Source organism: Bos taurus, chromosome X (assembly GCF_002263795.3).
Source record: "Bos taurus isolate L1 Dominette 01449 registration number 42190680 breed Hereford chromosome X, ARS-UCD2.0, whole genome shotgun sequence".
Taxonomy (NCBI): Eukaryota; Metazoa; Chordata; class Mammalia; order Artiodactyla; family Bovidae; genus Bos; species Bos taurus.
The window spans coordinates 20552354-20572378 of NC_037357.1; the positions used below are offsets into that span (position 1 = coordinate 20552354).

The 20025-nt window shown below is 38.8% G+C and overlaps 1 pseudogene; it reads left to right on the forward strand.

The window, feature by feature from the left end:
• LOC112441455 (transmembrane 9 superfamily member 2-like) overlaps positions 1-20025 on the forward strand; it is an 80731-nt pseudogene that overhangs the window by 58783 nt on the left and 1923 nt on the right.

Here is a 20025-nt window from a genome sequence, read left to right on the forward strand (position 1 = left end):
CTTAGGCTAATCCACCTGGCTGGGTCTCAGTTTTACATCCTTAAAAATAAGGAGAGAGGCCAGGTATTCTCTGATATCCCCTATAGCTTTGAGATTTTTATAATCTCTCCAAATAGATTGTAAAATGCTTTGTTATGTGATGACTTCTTTTTTAATCTACTACTTTATGTATTTTTATGTTCACAAGAGCTCTTGAATAAATGAGTCTTTGCACCAAAAAAAAAAAAAAGTCTGTTGAGAAAGGGATTAAACTAAGTGTTAACTGCATGGTTTGTACAACTTGAGATCACTTCTATATTGTGTTTTCCTAATGACACATTTTGATTTTGATGCAGCTATCAAGTTAATGCTTTTTTAAAAAATTAATTTATTTTAGTTGGAGGCTAATTACTTTACAGTATTGTAGTGGGTTTTGCCATACATTGATATGAATCAGCCATGGGTTTACATATGTTCCCTATCTTGAACCCCCCTCCCACATCCCTCCCCATCCCATCCCTCTGGATCATCCCAGTGCACCAGCCCTGAGCACCCTGTCTCATGCATCAAACCTGGACTGGAGATCTGTTTCATATATGATAATATACATATTTCAATGCTATTCTCTCAGATCTTCCCACCCTCGCCTTCTCCCACAGAGTCCAGAAGATTGTTCTATACATCTGTGTCTCTTTTGCTGTCTTGCATATAGGGTTATTGTTACCATCTTTCTAAATTCCATATATATGTGTTAGTATACTGTATTGGTATTTTTCTTTCTGACTTACTTCACTCTGTATAATAGGCTCCAGTTTCATCCACCTCATTAGAACTGATTCAAATGTACTCTTTTTAATGGCTGAGTAATACTCCATTGTGTATATGTACCACAACTTTCTTATCCATTCATCTGCTGATGGACATCTAGGTTACTTCCATGTCCTGGCTATTACAAACAGTGCTGTGATGAACATTGGGGTACACGTGTCTCTTTCCCTTCTGGTTTCCTCAGTGTGTATGCCCAGCAGTGGGATTGCTGGATCATAAGGCAGTTCTATTTCCAGTTTTTTAAGGAATCTCCACACTGTTCTCCATAGTGGCTGTACTAGTTTGCATTCCCACCAACAGTATAAGAGGGTTCCCTTTTCTCTACACCCTCTCCAGCATTTATTGTTCATAGATTTTTGGATGGCAGCCATTGTGACTGGTGTGAAATGGTACCTCATAGTGGTTTTGATTTGCATTTCTCTGATAATGAGTGATGTTGAGCATCTTTTCATGTGTTTGTTAGCCATCTGTATGTCTTCTTTGGAGAACTGTCTGTTTAGTTCTGTGACCCATTTTTGATTGGGTCATTGATTTTTCTGGAATTGAGCTTCAGGGGTTGCTTGTATATTTTTGAGATTAATTCTTTGTCAGTTGTTTCATTTGCTATTATTTCCTCCCATTCTGAAGGCTGTCTTTTCACCTTGCTTATAGTTTCCTTCATTGTGCAAAAGCTTTTAAGTTTAATTAGGTTCCATTTGTTTATTTTTGCTTTTATTTCCAATACACTGGGAGGTGGGTCATAGAGGATCCTGCCTTGATTTATGTCGGAGAGTGTTTTGCCTGTGTTTTCCTCTAGGAGTTTTATAGTTTCTGGTCTTACATTTAGATCTTTAATCCACTTTGAGTTTATTTTTGTGTATGGTGTTAGAAAGTGTTCTAGTTTCATTCTTTTGCAAGTGGTTGACCAGTTTTCCCAGCACCACTTCTTAAAGAGATTGTCTTTTCTCCATTGTATATTCTTGCCTTCTTTGTCAAAGATAAGGTGTCCATAGGTGTGTGGGTTTATCTCTGGGCTTTCTATTTTGTTCCATTGATCTATATTTCTGTTTTTGTGCCAGTACCATACTATCTTGATGATTGTAGCTTTGTAGTAGAGCCTGAAGTCAGGCAGGTTGATTCCTCCAGTTCCAATCTTCTTTCTCAAGATTGCTTTGGCTATTTGAGATTTTTTGTATTTCCATACGAATTGTGAAATTATTTGTTCTAGTTCTGTGAAAAATACTTTTGGTAGCTTGATAGGGATTGCATTGAATCTATAGGTTGCTTTGGGTAGTATACTCATTGTCACTGTATTGATTCTTCCAATCCATGAACTTGGTATATTTCTCCATCTATTTGTGTCCTCTTTGATTTCTTTCATCAGTAAGTTAATGCTACTTTGATAGAAAGTTTTCAAGAGAAAGCAGTTTCTCTCTGGCTAGTTACTGTAATTTCTGTATAGTATTCAGTTAACATAGGAAAACACAGGGAACTGATTTGATAGTTCTGACATAAAACATCTGATTCAATGATGTTTTCTTTTTAACAATTAACATTTTCTTGTAGCTTAAGGTAAGGTAAGGTAAGTCACTTCAGTCGTGTCCGACTCTGCGCGACCCCATAGACGGCAGCCCACCAGGCTCCCCCATCCCTGGGATTCTCCAGGCAAGAACACTGGAGTGGGTTGCCATTTCCTTCTCCAATGCATGAAAGTGAAAAGTGAAAGTGAAGTCGCTCAGTTGTGTCTGACCCTCAGCGACCCCATGGACTGCAGCCTACCAGGCTCCTCCGTCCATGGGATTTTCCAGGCAAGAGTACTGGAGTGGGGTGCCATTGCCTTCTCCTCTTGTAGCTTAGGCCAGGATTATATTTTATGGGCTTGAGGTTGCTGCTAAAGGCCCTTTCTCTTTCTTTTTGTTGCCTTTTGGTTACCATGGACATATATAATTCTTTTTACCCAGTGCCACCCTCAGTTTTTCCTGATGTCATTTTGAGTAACTGAGCTAGTGGTGAACATATTTTCTTAAATCCTCTAGATCTCTCTTATTTTGGTAATTTAATATAACTTTCTAAAGGTAACAAGAGAGTTTCGGGAATGATTATTATATACATGATGTCTTAGAGCATTTTTTTTCTTGAGCTATAGGAATAAATGTAAAAGATATATAATTATGTACATATTATACTTAGGTACTCATTCATTCTATGATACATTTTGTCATAGGAATTCTGTAACAATCATTAATAAAACATTAATAGGTATAAGATCTATGTGTATATATATATATATATACACACACACACACATATATTTCTTAGAAAGGTTTGAGTGCCCCCAAAACCACCCACATATTTGGTGACTCACTAGAAGGACTCATGGGACTCAGCGTATAGACATCTTCTTGGCTAAGGTTTGTTACTGCAAAAGGATGCACAACAGGATTAGTAAGGGAAAAAGACACAGGTGGAACCTGGAAAAAAAACCCATGTGAAGTCTTCCTGTGTTTTCTCTCCCTCATGAGGGAACACACCCAGCATGCTCCTTCTGCAGCAGTAAAAAATGCAGTAGTATATGTGCAGTGTGTCTGCCCAGGAAAGCCCACAAGAGACTCAATAGCCAAGGTTTTTATTGGGACCTAGTCACACAGGCACACTCTGCCTAACAACTCCAAACTTTCCAGCACGTGTTCGCCACGGATCACATAGTTTGTACAGTCTAGGTATAGAAAACCAGTCTTATCAGTCAGGGAATGATTAAATGCTAACTTCCCAGGTATTAAGCCAAGAGTCAACCTTGTAAGCAGACCTTTCTAAAGATGGCAACCTCAGACCTGCTATGTTAACTCTTTTCTGCACAGTTTATCCCCTTGGCCCTTGACCATGGTGCTTTTATGGTAATTTTATTATCAGGAAGGACCCATGGGCAGGGTGTGACTAACCTGATTATTGACCTCTGTCATGACTCCATGGGTCATGAATTTAGCCAGTTAAAATAATTCCCATTAACCATAAAGGTCTATCTTGGACAAACAAACTTGTAGAAAAAGAGATCAGACTTGTGGTTACCAGAGGCAAGGGTTAGGGGGAGGGAGAATTGGATGAAGGTGGTTGAAAGGTACAAACTTGCAGTTATAGGATAAACAAGTACTAGGGATGTAATGTACAACATGATAAATATAATTGACATTGCTGTGTGCTCTTTATGACCATTGTTAAGATAGTAAATCCTAAGAGTTCTCATCACGAGGAAAAATATATTTTTCTCTATTTCTTTAATTTTGTATCTATATGAGATGATGGATGTTCAGTAAAATTACTGTGATAATCATTTCATGATATGTTAAGTCAAGTCATTATATTGTACACCTTAAAATTAGACAGTGCTGTATATCAATTATATCTCAATAAAACTGTAAGGGGGAAAAAAGATCTATCTTAAATTTCTCTACTAACCTTTTTTACCTGAACTGAGGCATCAATTCAGGCCCAGCACAACTCTGGCCAGTAAATTGAAGCTGATGTGAAAACCTTCCAGGGCTGAGGCAGCGTCTAGAGAGAAAGGATGTGCATATTAGAAGTACAGTCCCTGAGGGCACACACGGTCCCCCTGGAAACCAAGAGTTTATCATTGTGAGGGCGCCCCAAGCAGGATGTACATTAGTCAGACTGTACATATGAAATTAGATTTCTTATGAAACTTCCTCTTTTATTTCTTTTAATCCATAATCCTATAGAGCCTATTTTATGTTGCCTCTTATTATAATTACTAACCCATGTATAGTTAGAGTTTCATCTAAAAAGTTGTTTTTTTCTACCTCTTCTCACAGGATTATCATTGGTGGTGGAGAGCCTTTCTTACCAGCAGTTTTACAGCTGTTTATTTTTTTGCTTATGCAGTCTACTACTTCTTCGCTAAACTTAAAATCACAGACATTGCAAGCATCATTTTGTACTTTGGGTACACGATGATCATGGTCTTGATTTTTTTCCTGTTCACCGGTAAGCACAGGATTACATTTTGTGTATTTTGGATTCTCCAAAGAGACTTGGAGATAGCCGTAATATAATAAGCATCAATTAACAATTAATGGAAGGAAGAGGGAACAAAGTCATCATGTTCATTTCTATGCTTTGGGGATAAAAGATTGCAAGGCCTGGGGAGCTGGAGGGACCTTATGTACTTAGCTACAAGACCATCTCTTGTGAATGTTTTTAAACAGTAGGGATGTGTTCCAAAGCACAGTAAGGGTTGTGTGTAATCACTTTTGAATTCCTTCCAGGCATAAAAAATTAACTGACTTGAATAACTTTTAAATTAGTAAATTAGATTAAGTCAATATAAGCAATTATAGGTGAGGAACAAGATGGGTACTTCTCAGGATTACTCATTTGGATTGTTATTTTGGTTCAGATGTGATGGCAATTCTTGTTTAGATGAATGCTTAAAGCAGGTGAAAAAAGGCATGGTTTCTAAATGATCCCATTGGAGAAATAATGAATTTGGAGAGCTTTATGGCCTTGCCAGCCCAAGGGAGCAGTGGTCCACCTCTACCTGCCTCACTTCTTAAGTTCTGGTTTTAGCTCAAGTCACATCATTTGTGTAGGTCAGTTTGGAACATTTCAAGCATTTTCCTATGCTTTTAACCCTCCAGGTTCAACAAATATGCAAAAATTAACAATGAAAATTTGTCAGAAATCAAAGCCTTAAGACACAGGCAAACGTTATCTGAGAAACTGGGCATCTCGGTGGTGACTTCTTTCTGTCCTTTTTGTGTACCTGCTGCTCTCAACTCTTCAGTAGAGAGAAGACTGTGCAGGCCTCCTCTCATCTCTCAGTTCTATTTAGGAAATTCCCTGGTGGTCCAGTGGTTGGGACTCCACGCTTCCACTTCTACTACAGGGAGCCTGAGTTCCATTCCTGGTTGGGGAACTAAAAAATGAGTTGGGTTTTAAGAAGGCCTGAGAGTGTCTCACTATTTTAGTCTAATGAGGCTCCTCATGTTTGCTTTTGAGGTTTTTAAACTTTTTACTGAAATATGCCTGCAGAAAAATGCACACATCATAAGTGTACAGCATTGAACACACTCTATAACTGACAGCCATGTTAATAAAAAGTACATGATCCATGGACCCAAAGCCTCTGTTGGGCGTCTTTCCACTCATTTTCCCCAAAGGCAGCCACTATCCTGACTTTTAACAGCATCAGTTAACTTGTCCTGTTTTTGAATTGTAGGTTAATGGAATCGTACAAGATATACTCTTCTATGTCTGGCTTTTTTGAGGTCAGGTTTCTTTTTCTCCAGATTGTTTGTGAATTTCACCCATATTGCTGTGTGTACATGCCATCTCTGCCCACAGTGTCTTGTTTTGGATTTCTCTCCTTTTAAGTTACTGGCTCTTCTATTTGTGTAATGTGCAGTTGAATGGATTGAGTGCAGTGATTTCAGGCTAATGTTTTCTTCATTACCTAACACTTTGACTCAGGCTTCCTTTTTCTGGGAGTCTTATATTACCAGCAGCTTCTTTCAAAAGTGAAATGTCATCCCAAATGGTTCCATTGCTGACAAACAGCTATCCCCATTGGTAGTCTCCACCACTTAAATTGCTTCTGTCACTAATATCTGACTTTTCAAGGTTCTCAGTGGTCTCTTGCAAAAACCTAATGGCCGTTCCCTAGTCTCCATCCTCCTTGGCTTCTTGGTTAAACACTACTCCACACCCATTCTGTGAAATTCTTCTAGCATGATTGGCATTCTTCCTGTGCCATATTGTGAATTCTTTTGTTTCCCTCCTTCTTCCTGTCACCTAACTCTAGGCTTTATTGAAGGTTCCAGCTTCAGCATTTCAGTCCTTTCTTTCTGCACTCTCCCTTTTAGAGTTTATTTAGTCCCAGGGCTTCATTTATCTCCTTAGTGCTGACAGCTCCCAAATCTCTGTCTCTAGCCATAATCTCTCTTCATGTATATTCTGAACATTTGCATGTCATGTTGGTTCATGCCCCAGAAAGTGAATCTAGCACTTCCTCCCCCACCCACTGATTCATCTGAATTTCTCTCTCTCTTTGACCCTCATCTCTAATCTCTGATCTCCTTGGCTTATTTTGCATGAATTCTTAACATAGCCCTTCCATGTTTTATGGACTTCCCTGATAGCTCAGTTGGTAAAGAATCTGCCTGCAGTGCAGGAGATCCCAGTTCGATTCCTGGGTTGGGAAGACCCGCTGGAGAAGGGATAGGCTACCCACTCCAGTATTCTTGGGCTTCCCTGGTAATTCAGCTGGTAAAGAATCCACCTGCAATGAGGGAGACCTGGGTTCAATCCCTGGCTTGGGAAGATCCCCTGGAGAAGGGAAAGGCTACCCACTCCAGTATTCTGGCCTAAAGAATTCCATGGAGTGTATTAGTCCATGGGGTCGCAAAGAGTTGGACATGACTGAGCGACTTTCACTTTCATTTTCCATGCTTTATAGTTAATCACAACCTCCCTATTTATTCTTCTTCAGAAGCTTCTTTTTCTGTCTTACACAGCGCTAGACTCTGGGCTAGGTGCTGGGGACATAGTGGTGAACAAGACAGGTAAGGGCCCCTGCTTTTGTGGATGTTATATGTTAATAGATGGCAGACAAAGAAGGAATTATGGGTTTGATGAGCTTTGTGAAAGAAATGATATGAAAGAAGAGGTGGATAATCAGGTGTTTCAAACAGAGGTGACAGCATGTTCAAAAATCCTGAAGGGGGAAGGAATTTGACATCTTCAGAGAGCGCAGAGGAGTTCACCATGGCAGCGGGTGGGGGATTTCACTAGGTGGCAATAGTGATGTTAGAGATGTAAGGAACTGGCAGATCTTGCCATGGTCTCAAAAACTCTACTAAGGAATTTAGATTTTATTGTTGGAGTTATGGGGAGTTGAGGGGGTTTAAATGTGATAATTTCATTCATCTTATTAGAAAACTTTAATAGTGCCATACTTCCTTATCAAGATCTAAACTTACCTTGGTGTTTGGGCTCCTGTTCTCCCTGCTCCGTATATTTTCTAAATCTCTTAAACTGAACCATTTACTGAGTTCAGGCGTGTATCCTCCTGATTTTTTTTTTTTTTTTTGCATGTCTCTCCACCTAACTTGGAATCTTCTTGAGAACAGGGACCACACATCTTATGCCTATTTTCTATCCTTCATAGTGCTAAGCACATGGTTCTTCTTGAATTACATAGTGTATGAAAGAGGGTAGATACCCTATGTTTCCATATCTATTTTACTTTAAAAAATGTTTTAGATTGAAGTGTAATTGATATACAACATTTTATTAGTTTCTGGTCTACAACACAATGACTCTATATTTGTATATATTATCAAATGATTACCATAATAAGTCTAGTTAACATCTGTCATACACAGTTAGAAAATGTTTGGAATCAATGAGAACTTTTAAGGTTTATTCTCTTAGCAACTTTTAAATACTAATAAGTATAGTATTGCTATTTATAATCACCATGCTGTGCATCATACCCCTATGACTTATTTATTTCATAACCGGAAATTTGGACCTTTTGACCACCTTCACCCATTTTGCCCACATTCTTATCTCCCTCCCCCAGCCTCTGGAAACCACCAATCTATTCTCTGTATCTATGAATTTGGTGTTTGATTTTGTTAAGATTGCACATGTAAGTGAGAGCATGCAGTATTTGTCTTTCTTTGTCTAACTTATTTCACTTAGCATAACGCCCTCAAAGTCCATCCATGTTGTCACAAAAAGCAGGATTTTTTTGTATTTTTTATCACTGAATAATATTCCATTGTATGCATATACCACATTTTCTTTATCCATTTATACATCAGCAGACACTTAGGTTGTTTTCATAATTTGGCTACTATAAATGACACTGCAGTGAACATGGTATACGTGGTTTTTTTTTTTTCAGTAAGTGTTTTCATTTTCTTTGGATAAATACCCAGACGTCGAATTTCTGGATCATATGGTAATTCTATTTTTAATTTTTTTAGGAACCTCCATACCATTTTCCATAGTGGCTATACCAATGTATATTCCTATCAACAGTGCACAGGGTCCCCTTTTCTCCACATCCTCCCTAAAACTTTTTATTTCTTGTGTTTTTGATAATTGTCATTCTAACAGGTGTGAGATGGTATCTCATTGTGGTTTTGATTTGCATTTCCCTGATGATTAGTGCTACTGAGCATCTTTTCATGTACTTTTTGGCCTTCTGTATGTCTTCTTTGGAAAAATGTCTATTCAGATCTTCTGTCCACTTTTTGGTAATAAATTTCATACATCTATAGTAACAGGGGGAGAAGGAAATGGCAACCCACTCCAGTATTCTTGCCTAGAGAATCCCATGGACATAGGAGCCTGGTGGGCTGCTGTCCATAGGGTCGCACAAAGTTGGACACGACTGAAGCGACTTAGCATGCATGCATGCATTGGAGAAGGAAATGGCAACCCACTCTAGTGTTCTTGCCTGGAGAATCCCAGGGACAGAGGAGCCTGGTGGGCTGCTGTCTATGGGGTCACACAGAGTCAGACACGACTGAAGTGACTTAGCAGCAGCAGCATAGTAACAAGCCTAAAATCTTTCTGGAGGGTGTATATATTTTTTCCTTTCCGGTTTTATTCAGATTTTTTATTGAGGTATAGCTGACGTACAGCTCTGTATAAGTTTCGGGTATACAGCATAATTATTGACTTTCATGCATCATGAAATGATGACCACAGTGGGTTCAATGAACATTTATCATCTCATATAGATACAAAATTAACAAAATAGAAAATTTTTTTCTTCTGCTGAGAACTTTTAGGATTTACTCTTAACAACTTTCATATATAATGTACAACAGTATTAATTATACTTACCATGTTGTATATTATATTCCTAATACTTATTTATTTTATAACTGAAACTTTGTATCTTTTGACTGCCTTCAACCATTTCCTCTTCCCCTACCCCTCACATCTGCTGCTGCTGCTGCTGCTGCTAAGTCGCGTCAGTCGTGTCCAACTCTGTGCGACCCCAGAGACGGCAGCCCACCAGGCTCCCCCGTCCCTGGGATTCTCCAGGCAAGAACACTGGAGTGGGTTGCCATTTCCTTCTCCAATGCATGAAAGTGAAAAGTGAAAGTGAAGTCGCTCAGTCGTGTCCGACTCTTCTCGACCCTATGGACTGCAGCCTACCAGGCTCCTCCGTCCATGGAATTTTCCAGGCGAGAGTACTGGAGTGGGTTGCCATTGCCTTCTCTGACACATCTAGTAACTACAAATCTGATCTCTTTTTCTATGAATTTCTTTCTTTCTTTGTTGAAATATAATTGACCTACAACACTATGTTCTTAATATACAGCACAGTGATTTGATATTTCTGTCCATTTCAAAATGATCACCATGATAAGTCTAGCTACCATCTGTCACCATACAAAGATATTGCATAATCATTGACTATATTCCCCATACTGTACAATTCATCCCATGACTTCTTTATTTTGTAGCTGCGATTTTGTATCTCTTAATTTCCCTCACCTGTTTCACTCCTCCCCCCTACTCCCTACCTCCAGCAACCACCTGTTTGTTCTCTAAATCCATGACTCTTTTCTATTTTGTTATGTTTGTTCAATTGTTCTGTGTTTTAGATTCCATGTACAGTATTTGTTTTTCTCTGTCTGACTTCTTTTACTTAGCATAATACCCTGTGGGTCCATCTATGTTGTCCCAAATGGTCAAATGACAAGATTTCATTCTTTTTTAATGTCTGAGAGAGATATATATATAACATATGTGTATTATGTATATATATCTATGTTATATATATTATGTATATATATGTATCTACACACACATATACCACATCCTGTTTATTGATTCATCTATTGATAAACACTTAGGTTGCTTTCATATCTTGGCTGTTGTAAATGATGCTTCAGTGAGCATAGGGGTTCATATAGCTTGAATTAGTGTTTTTGTATTCTTCAGATATGGAGAAGGCAATGGCACCTCACTCCAGTACTCTTGCCTGGAAAATCCCATGGACGGAGGAGCCTGGTGGGCTGCAGTCCATGGGGTCGCTGACGGTCGGACATGACCGAGCGACTTCATTTTCACTTTTCACTTTCATGCATTGGAGAAGGAAATGGCAACCCACTCCAGTGTTCTTGCCTGGAGAATCCCAGGGACAGGGGAGACTGGTGGGCTGCCATCTATGGGGTCACACAGAGTCGGACACGACTGAAGTGACTTAGCAGCAGCAGCAGCATTCTTCAGATAAATACTCAGGAGTGGAATTGCTGGATCTTGTGGTAAATCTATTTTCAATTTTTTAAGAATCTGCATAGTGTTTCCATAGTGGCTGCACCAGTTTACATTCCCACGGTGTAGAAGGGTTCCTATTTTTGCACACCTTCTCCAGCATTTGTTATTTGTAGACTTTTTAATGATGGTCATTCTGACTGTTGTGAGGTTATACTTCATTGTAGTTTCGATTTTTTAAATTAATTTTTATTGGAGAATAGTTGATTTGCAATGTTGTATTAGTTTCAGGTGTACAGCAAAGTGAATCAGTTATACATATACACATATCCCCTCTTTTTTAGACTTTTTCCCTATATAGGTGCTATTACAGAGTATTGAGTAGAGTTCCCTGTGATATACAGTAGGTCCTTATTAGTTAACCTATTTTGTATATAATAGTGTGTATATGTCAATCCCAATCTTCCAGTTTATTTCCCTCCACCCCCTGGTAAGCATAAATTTATTTTCTACATCTGTGTCTCTTTCTGTTTTGTAGATAAGTTTATTTCTTCCCCTTTTTTTAAGATTCCACATAGAAGTGATATCATGTGATATTTGTTGTTCTCTGACTTCTTCACTCAGCATGACAATCTCCAGGTCCATCTATGTTGCTGCATATGGCATTATTTCATTCTTTGTTATAGTTGAATAATATTCCATTGTATATATAGTACCACACCTTCTTTATCCATTCATTGTTTATGGGCACTTCGGTTGTTTCTATGTCTCGGCTATTGTAAACAGTGCTGCGATGAACATTGGGGTGCTTATATCTTTTTGAATTATGGTTTCTCCACATATATGATATATGTCCAGGAGTGGGATTGCAGGATCATATGGTAGCTCTATTTTTAGTTTTCTAAGGAACCTCCATACTGTTCTCCATAGTGGCTGTACCAGTTTATATTCCCAGCAACAGTATAGGAGGGTCCCTTTACTCCATACCCTCTCTAGCATTTATTATTTATAGACCTTTTGATGATGGTCATTCTGACTGGTGTGAGGTGATTCCTCTTTGTAGTTTTGATTTGCATTTCTCTAATCATTAGTGATGTTGAGAATCTTTTCATGGGCCTCTTGGCCATCTTTATGTCTTCTTTGGAGCAATGACTCTTTAGATCTTCTGCCCATTTTTTTTGGATTGGGTGTTTTTTGTTTTTTTTTTTTTTTAAATATATTGAGCTGCATGAACTATTAGTATATTTTGGAGATGGCATATGAGCCCTTAAGAGCCAAACTTCAGTTTGTATCAGCTGCTTGGGTCTCATGGGTGTGAGCCCCATGGTTTTTCAAAACCAGATGTCTGGAGAGTTTATTTCTCAGGTGCCAGTCTTAGAGGTTGGAGTGCCTGATGTAGGGCATGAACCCTTTGGTCCTCAGAAAGAAGCTCCAGGTTTTGGATTCCCTCCCAATTGTGTATCACCATGCTGGATTTGGGGTTTATGGTGAGATCATTGTCCCAGCCTTTCCTACCCACTATGATGTAATTTCCCCTCTCATTTGTGCTATGTGAAGATGTTGCTATGCCAGGTTTTTTTCAGAGGAATTTGTTTCATGTATTGCTGTAGGTTTGGTGTGTCTATGGGAGGAGGTGAGTTTAGGATCTTCCTATGTCCCTGTCTTGAATCAGAGCAAATTAGTTTTCATGGCGGCGGGTGGGGAGAGGAAAAGAGATCTCCATATCTATTTTAAAATTAAATCATGAAAAACCCCCAAAGTAAATCCTGGTTATCGTTCATATCAGGAAAAAATTTTTAAATCGTCAAGTGTGCTTTTGACATCCATTTTCTACAACTGTTCTTTAAGAACCCCTTTCTGCCTAAGACTCTTGAATGGCATCTCTATATTCCATTTCACCATTATATTTTGAGGTTCACAGCAGGAAGCAAGGCTTATTGCCTCTGCTCATGGTGTTTCACTTTTGAGGAAAACATTCTTAATGAAATAATTAGTCTTGAGAATATAGATGTACACAAAAGTACAGTTCTTAATTGCTGATTACTCTTTCTTGCTACAGGCAGATCTTTCTGAGAGTGAATTTTTTTTAAATGAGAACTTTAAAATTAGCAATATCTACTCGTGTGTAAAATATACTGAAGAGTTTTACACTGCTGCTGCTGCTGCTAAGTCGCTTCAGTCGTGTCTGACTTTGTGCGACCCCATAGATGGCAGCCCACCAGGCTCCCCCATCCCTGGGATTCTCCAGGCAAGAACACTGGAGTGGGTTGCCATTTCCTTCTCCAATGCATGAAAGTGAAAAGTGAAAGGAAAGTCGCTCAGTCATGTCCGACTCCCAGCGACCCCATGGACTGCAGCCTACCAGGCTCCTCCATCCACGGGATTTTCCAGGCAAGAGTACTGGAGTGGGGTGCCATTGCCTTCTCCGAGAGTTTTACACTAACTTAGAATAATTATGCACTCATCCGAAGTTCTTCCTTGTGGTCACCACATTCCTCTTTGGTACTTGAATTCATCCATGGCATCATAATGGAAGTATAGGACCTCATAGCTATCACTTTTCAATATTGAGTATGTTCCTATATATCCTTTATATTTGCCACTTTTATGGCTGTTTAATCTGTTGAGAAGATTACTTAACTGTTTCTTCACTGTTGACCACCCCCACCGCCTTCCCCCCCGCCGACTTTGAATTATTTCCTTAGGATAGTCTGTGAAATGGGATGACAGGGTCAAAAAGCATAAATATTTTTATGGCTCTTTATGCTTTTCTGGCATCAGCAGAGTTGTATTGTTTTCACTACAGCCTCGGCTGGCATTGAGTATTATTTTAACAGAAACAATAACCAACCCCCCCCCCCAAAATGGTTTTGTTTTTTGTTAGCTCAGTATGTCTAAAATGGCACCCCAGTATTTTCTTCCTCTCAGTTTTTGAGGCAAAGGAAATGATGTGCATTGTGGCTGGTGTTCCTCTACTCAATTTTCAGTACATAGCACACTAACAGATGTGTAAATAACATTTTGAAATAGAATTCAAAGAACAGGCACAAGGATAAGCCACACTATACCAATAATGTCACCAAAGGGTACCAGGAGGGAAATGTTACATTGTAGAGACAAAGATAAACTTCAGTTCAAGTTGGGTGACTTATCCCAAATCCTAACTAGTTTCAGTATCACTAGTTTAACCAGCTGTTAAGAAACCAGCTATTAAAGAAACGAACTCTATGCATGACCAAGTAGGCTGTGATATCTTCTAATTTGATCGCTTTACTCAGATCTCTAATGGAGATTGATGGTTGGCACAGATGTGGATACTTGATCTTGATTGGAGGACAGTGAATTTTTTAAATTTGCATCAAGTTCTCTTTTTGATATCAACAAATGAATTAAAGTCTTAAAATTAATTGAAATAATGTATCTCTAGTTTGATATAATAGATATAAGATCAGAATAACCAATTCAGATCTAACGCTTAAGATTCGTTCTACTAAAGTTTAACTGCTATGTTCTATTATGATAATAGAGTTTATGGTTTAATATAAATCCTGGTTGGCATTATCATTGGGTAGTAAATTAAACATTTTATATAAATGTTTGCATTTAGCCACAGTCTATTTTTCTTGAGCAGTGGTTCTCAACCAGGGACAAATTTATCCCCTTATAGGACATTTAGCAATATCTGGAGACAGTTTTGATTGTCACGACTGGGATGGGAGGATGCTGATGACGTCTAGTGGGTAGAGGCCAAGGATAGTGCTAAACATCCTGTGATGTACAACAAAGAATTATCTGGCCCAAAATGTTAATAGTACTGTAAGAAATACTATTTTTGAACCTCACTTTTACTTGGGAGTTAATGCTATTTTCCAAATATAGTTTTGTTCATCTCAAGAGAACATGTTTAGAATCAGAGACTCTGAATCAACAGTCACTGTGCAGTGATTGAAGCCAGTATGATGCAAAGAGTTTCTAAGACCCAGAAGTATCAGCCAAGTTCAGAGTGCTTTTCTGTTGATTTTCTCACTAAGTATCTATGCTTTAAATATATTTTTATTAATTAAAAGGAGCAAATAAAGTTCAGTATATTTTGAGTGTCTACTGTATAATATTTTTGTCACTAAATTGAAGTGAAAAATGTTCTCACACAGTGCATGATGAAATAAACTATACTGAAGGAAAAGTCCAATTATCTTAATATACAAATATTAGCTATAGTGGTCTTTTTGTGCTTTATTATACCAAATTGTCTCTGTCTTATTAAAAATTTAAATTCTAAAGGACAAAAGATCAGAAAGGAATAAAGATGTATTAATGCTAATTGTTAAGCAGCCAACAAATATTTATTAAACTTTTTATGGGCTTGGCAAGGTGCTTACAGCAAATATGAAAACATAAGATATAATACTATTTATTTCTTATTGAGTCAATTATGTGTCAACTATTAACATACATTTATCTCAATTTTCACCTAATTGTCTAACTATTATGAAGTGTAAGTCATATTACTCCTATTGCATGGATGAGGAACTGAGGTCCAGAGAGATTAAGTGACTTGTTCAAGGTCACTTAGCTAGCTTAGTCTGGGAGCTATGATTCATTCAAACCCTGGTTGGTCTGACTCCACTGTTTATTCTCTTAAACACAACTCTCCACATCCTCCTTAAGAAAGAGGTACTTTCTTTAAGCTAGGGCAAACAAACCACCAAATGATGCCTGTGAAATCTCCTCTGTGGCCTTCTGTTAGATCTGGTGGACTTCCTGTAATTGGGACAATGAAGACAGGCGCATGTACCTAAAGCCATAAAACTTCACCCTCAGGGACAGATGATGATAACAGCCCATTCCAAGTCTTTTTCATGCTCTTTCAACCCTTCCAGCCCTTCTTAAAAAAATAAAGGCACATCCTTCCAATTTTTCCCCATTATTCTAGAATACAGGGAGTCAAGGCCAGTATAATCTTTGGGATAATTCTATTACCTCTTCAGTCCCAGCTCATTTTTATTTTGGCTTATATTTATGTACCAAAATGCCGGGTACTATTGGAATGAACAGAACACAGTGTTCTCTATTTTCAAGAATATTGAAAACCTCAAGGTCTTAACATTTTTTCCCAGTACAGGTAGTTACAGACCTATTCTAACTCTGGGCCCTGTGGTAGCTAGTATTCTTCTAGTTTCAAGCATCATGGTAAAATTTCAAAGGAAGGGACGTTATTCCTTTTCCCTGTGCTCAGTTGCTAAGTCGTGTCCGACTCTTTGAGGCCCTGTGGACTGTAGCCCGCCAGGCTCCTCTGTCTGTGGAATTCTCCAGGCAAGAATACTGGAGTGGGTAGCCATTCCCTTCTCTAGGGGATCTTCCTGACCCATGGATCAAACCGTCGTCTCCTGCACTGCAGGCATTCTTTACCACTGAGGCACCAGGGAAACCCAAGCATTTAATAAATAACAGCTATTGTCATTATTATAATCATCATCGTCATTGTCTTGGTCATGAAGGTATTTGTTCATATCTCTGGCTAAACTAAACCAACTAAAACCAATAAATCTGATGCCCAGGGCCTATCCCAAAGCTTCTGAATCAGAATCCTTGCTTATCTGTATTTTTAATTGCTTAACAAGTTTGTGATACTCTCCAGGGTTTAAGTACCTTTGCTATGGGAAGCTATTTATAGTTTGTAAGTAGGGGCTGGGCAATCAAATTTGTGTTTTGGAAATATCACAATCACTCTGACAGAGTGGAGAATTGATTTGAGAGGGAGACTGGCCATAAAGACAAGCCAAGAGAGATAGTTTTGTAGATGAGAGATTTAGTGAGTATGACTTAAGACCCGATGGCTATGGAGATGGACAGGTGGATGGAGGGGATGGATTCAGAAGATTCCCATAAAAAAGCAACACCAATCATGTTCTAGAAGTGATAATAAAGTTTTTAGAGAAAAGATCATAGGAAGCATTATTTTATTATTGATAGAGCATTGAGCTTGGAAAGTAAGCATAAATTAATCAAGGAATCAGTGAAAACTACATTTACCATCTCTGATTTTTATTTTTATGTTATACAATTATGCAAATGTGAGTATAAAATATGTTTATAAATTATATTAAATTGTCTCTATTAAGAGTTTCTGCAGTAAACACAGAAACAAAAAATGTCACAGGTTACCAATTGAGAGGGGAAAAGTGGTTGTATTCTGTATCACGTAAGTAGTCAGTTGAAGAAAAGTATGTATGAGAGTGATTCACTGCCCACTGGGCCATGAAGGCAGGTGAAAAGAAGTGTTTAAGTAAGAATGTAAAATAAAATATTTGCACTTCAAACAAATTCCAAGTTGGAATTGGAAGGTCTTGGTGACTGATAAAATATGAAAGTGAGAAAGACTGGAGTCAAGGGTCCTTTCCAAGTCTTTGACTGTGACCTCTATATAAGCAGCAATATGTTGATTAGCCACTGACATTGTTCCCCACCAGAGGTCCCCCCCCCGCTACTTTTTTACATTTTGACCACACCTCACAGCACTCAGGATCTGAGTTCCCCCTCTTGGGATCAAACCTGCACCCCCTGCAGTGGAAGTGAGAAGTCTTAACCACTGGACTGCCAGGGAAGTCCCTGAGCCACTTTTTCTATCCTTTACATTACCTGGCAAGTGCCAGGCCCAGAGAAAGTGTTTACTGAAAACTGAATCAAATATGGCTGAAGAGAGTCAAGGTCCCTAAGACCTTTGCTCCAAATAAGCTTTCTCTTTATTCTTCTGTGCAATGGCTCTAATTCCAATGTTAGGAAAATCTTTTCTGCATGTCTTAGTCACAGGTGCCAATTCTCAAATTAATATATATTGGAATTTAGTCCCCACAGTAGCTGTGGAAAGCCTCTTTAAAGGTTTGTTTATATTGAATAGAATGTGATAGACTTTCAAAATGTTTTATTTAGCTAGTTTCTTCTTTTTCAAGTGTACATGAAGACTTTGGGAAGGCCCTGGAGGAAATGTGTATTGGATGCCAGTCCTAGATCAGGCTGTGAATTTTGTTTTTCTCATTGTAGAATTGCATTTAGGGAAAGGATGGGGGAAAATGAGCTTCTCTGCTTGTCTTGGACTGCCTCATTCAAGATCCGGTAGTTGGTTTGTCTTTTTGTAATGTGTCTCCTGACCTAATGAGAAAAGGTTACGAAGTTTAGAAAGAAACTAGGACATTTCTAGTACTGGTTTAGTACTTTCTCTGTCCTGGGACAAATGTAGGCAAAGACATCAAAGGTATAATACTTCTCCCTTTTTGTTCCATCTCCCTTTTTCTATCCTTAAGTTGTAGTACCAGCAGTTGAGCTGTAGAAAATTTTTTTAAATTTCTCCAGATCCCTTGTTGTTACTGAGTCACTCAGTTGTATCTGACTCTTTGCAGTTCCATGGACTGTAGCCTGCCAGGGTCCTCTGTCCATAGGATTCTCCAGGCAAGAATACTGGAGTGGGTTGTCATTTCCTCCTCCAGGGGATCTTCCCGACCCAGGGATTGAATCCATGTCTCTTGCATCTCCTGTATTGGCAGGCAGATTCTTTACCACTGAGCCACCTGGGAAGCCTGCTCCTTTACATTGCTTTTAACTTGTGTGGTTCAATGGCCCTTAGAAATTTCCACACCTTTCTTAATATTTAATGTTTGTTTACAGAGAAGGAAGGAAGAAAAAGAAAGGAAGGAAGGAAGGAAACATTGAAGGAAGGAAGACAGATAGGCTAGCCCAGAGGTTCTGAACCCTGGTTTCATAGTAGCAGGACCTGGGGAGATTTAAAAAATCTTGACATTCAGGCTGCATCTCAACCAGTTAAGTAGCATAGCTGAGGGTGTGACCCAGACAATAGTATTTGTTAAATCTTCCCAGGTGATTCCAGGCTACAGTTGATATTGAGGAGTTAAGTCGAATAAATCCCAAGTGAACATACTTTTCAACCCCAGATCAGAACATCAGTGATTGATCAGAACATCATTTCTTGAGTGCCTATTTTGACAGACACTCCAATGTATTTTGTCCTTTTTGCCTCAGGTCAAGCCTGTTGGGTGGATGGGAGTGTGATTCCTTTTCAGTTATGAGGAACAAAGGAGAAAGGTAGCTTGTTCTACATCACCCAGCTAAACGTCTGCGTGACTCTAAAGTCCAGATTCTTTAGCTCAGTCAGCTCTCAGAACAGTGTGAGGGCTGATGAATTTTTGTGTTTTGGGTAGGACACATTTTGGTATTTTAAGTAGAGCATCAAAAAGTTGAGAATTCATAGACATTTTCATAATTTATGGGACTAATATGCAGCAAATGGAAATCAGGAGTGTTTTAGATTCAGACATATGTTATCTCATGAACCTTTGAAGTTGTTGGATTCAGAAAAGGGAGACAAAAGTAGGAAAAGGTATTATCATCCCCATTTTTCAGCTTAGAAAACTGAGGGTTGGCAAGATTCTCACTTGCCTAAGATCAACAAATAACCAACAGAGGACATTTGTGTCCCTCTAGAGCCCATAATCTTATCACTATACCATGTGTGTGTTCAGTCGCTCAGTCATGTCCGACTCTTTGCAACCCCATGGACTGCAGCATGCCAGGCTTCCCTGTCCTTTGCTATCTCCTGGTGTTTGCTCAGATTCATGTCCATTGAGTTGGTGATGCCATCCAACCATCTCATCCTCTGTTGTGCCCTCTCCTCCTGCCTTCAATCTTTCCCAGCATCAGGGTCTTTTCCAATGAGTCGACTCTTCTCATCAGGTGGCCAAAGTGTTGGAGCTTCAGCTTCAGCATCAGTCCTTCCAATGAATATTCAGGACTGATTTCCTTTAGGATTGACTGGTTTGATACCCTATTAACTGACAAGGAGCTGTAAAGAGTGGGAGGGAAGTGGCATGATGGTATATAGGATGGAAAGTTATTCTAAATTTAGAAATTGGCATAGAAAAATGTAACAAATCCTGCCTAAAGCTTTCTGTGATCTTGCTATTAAGATAT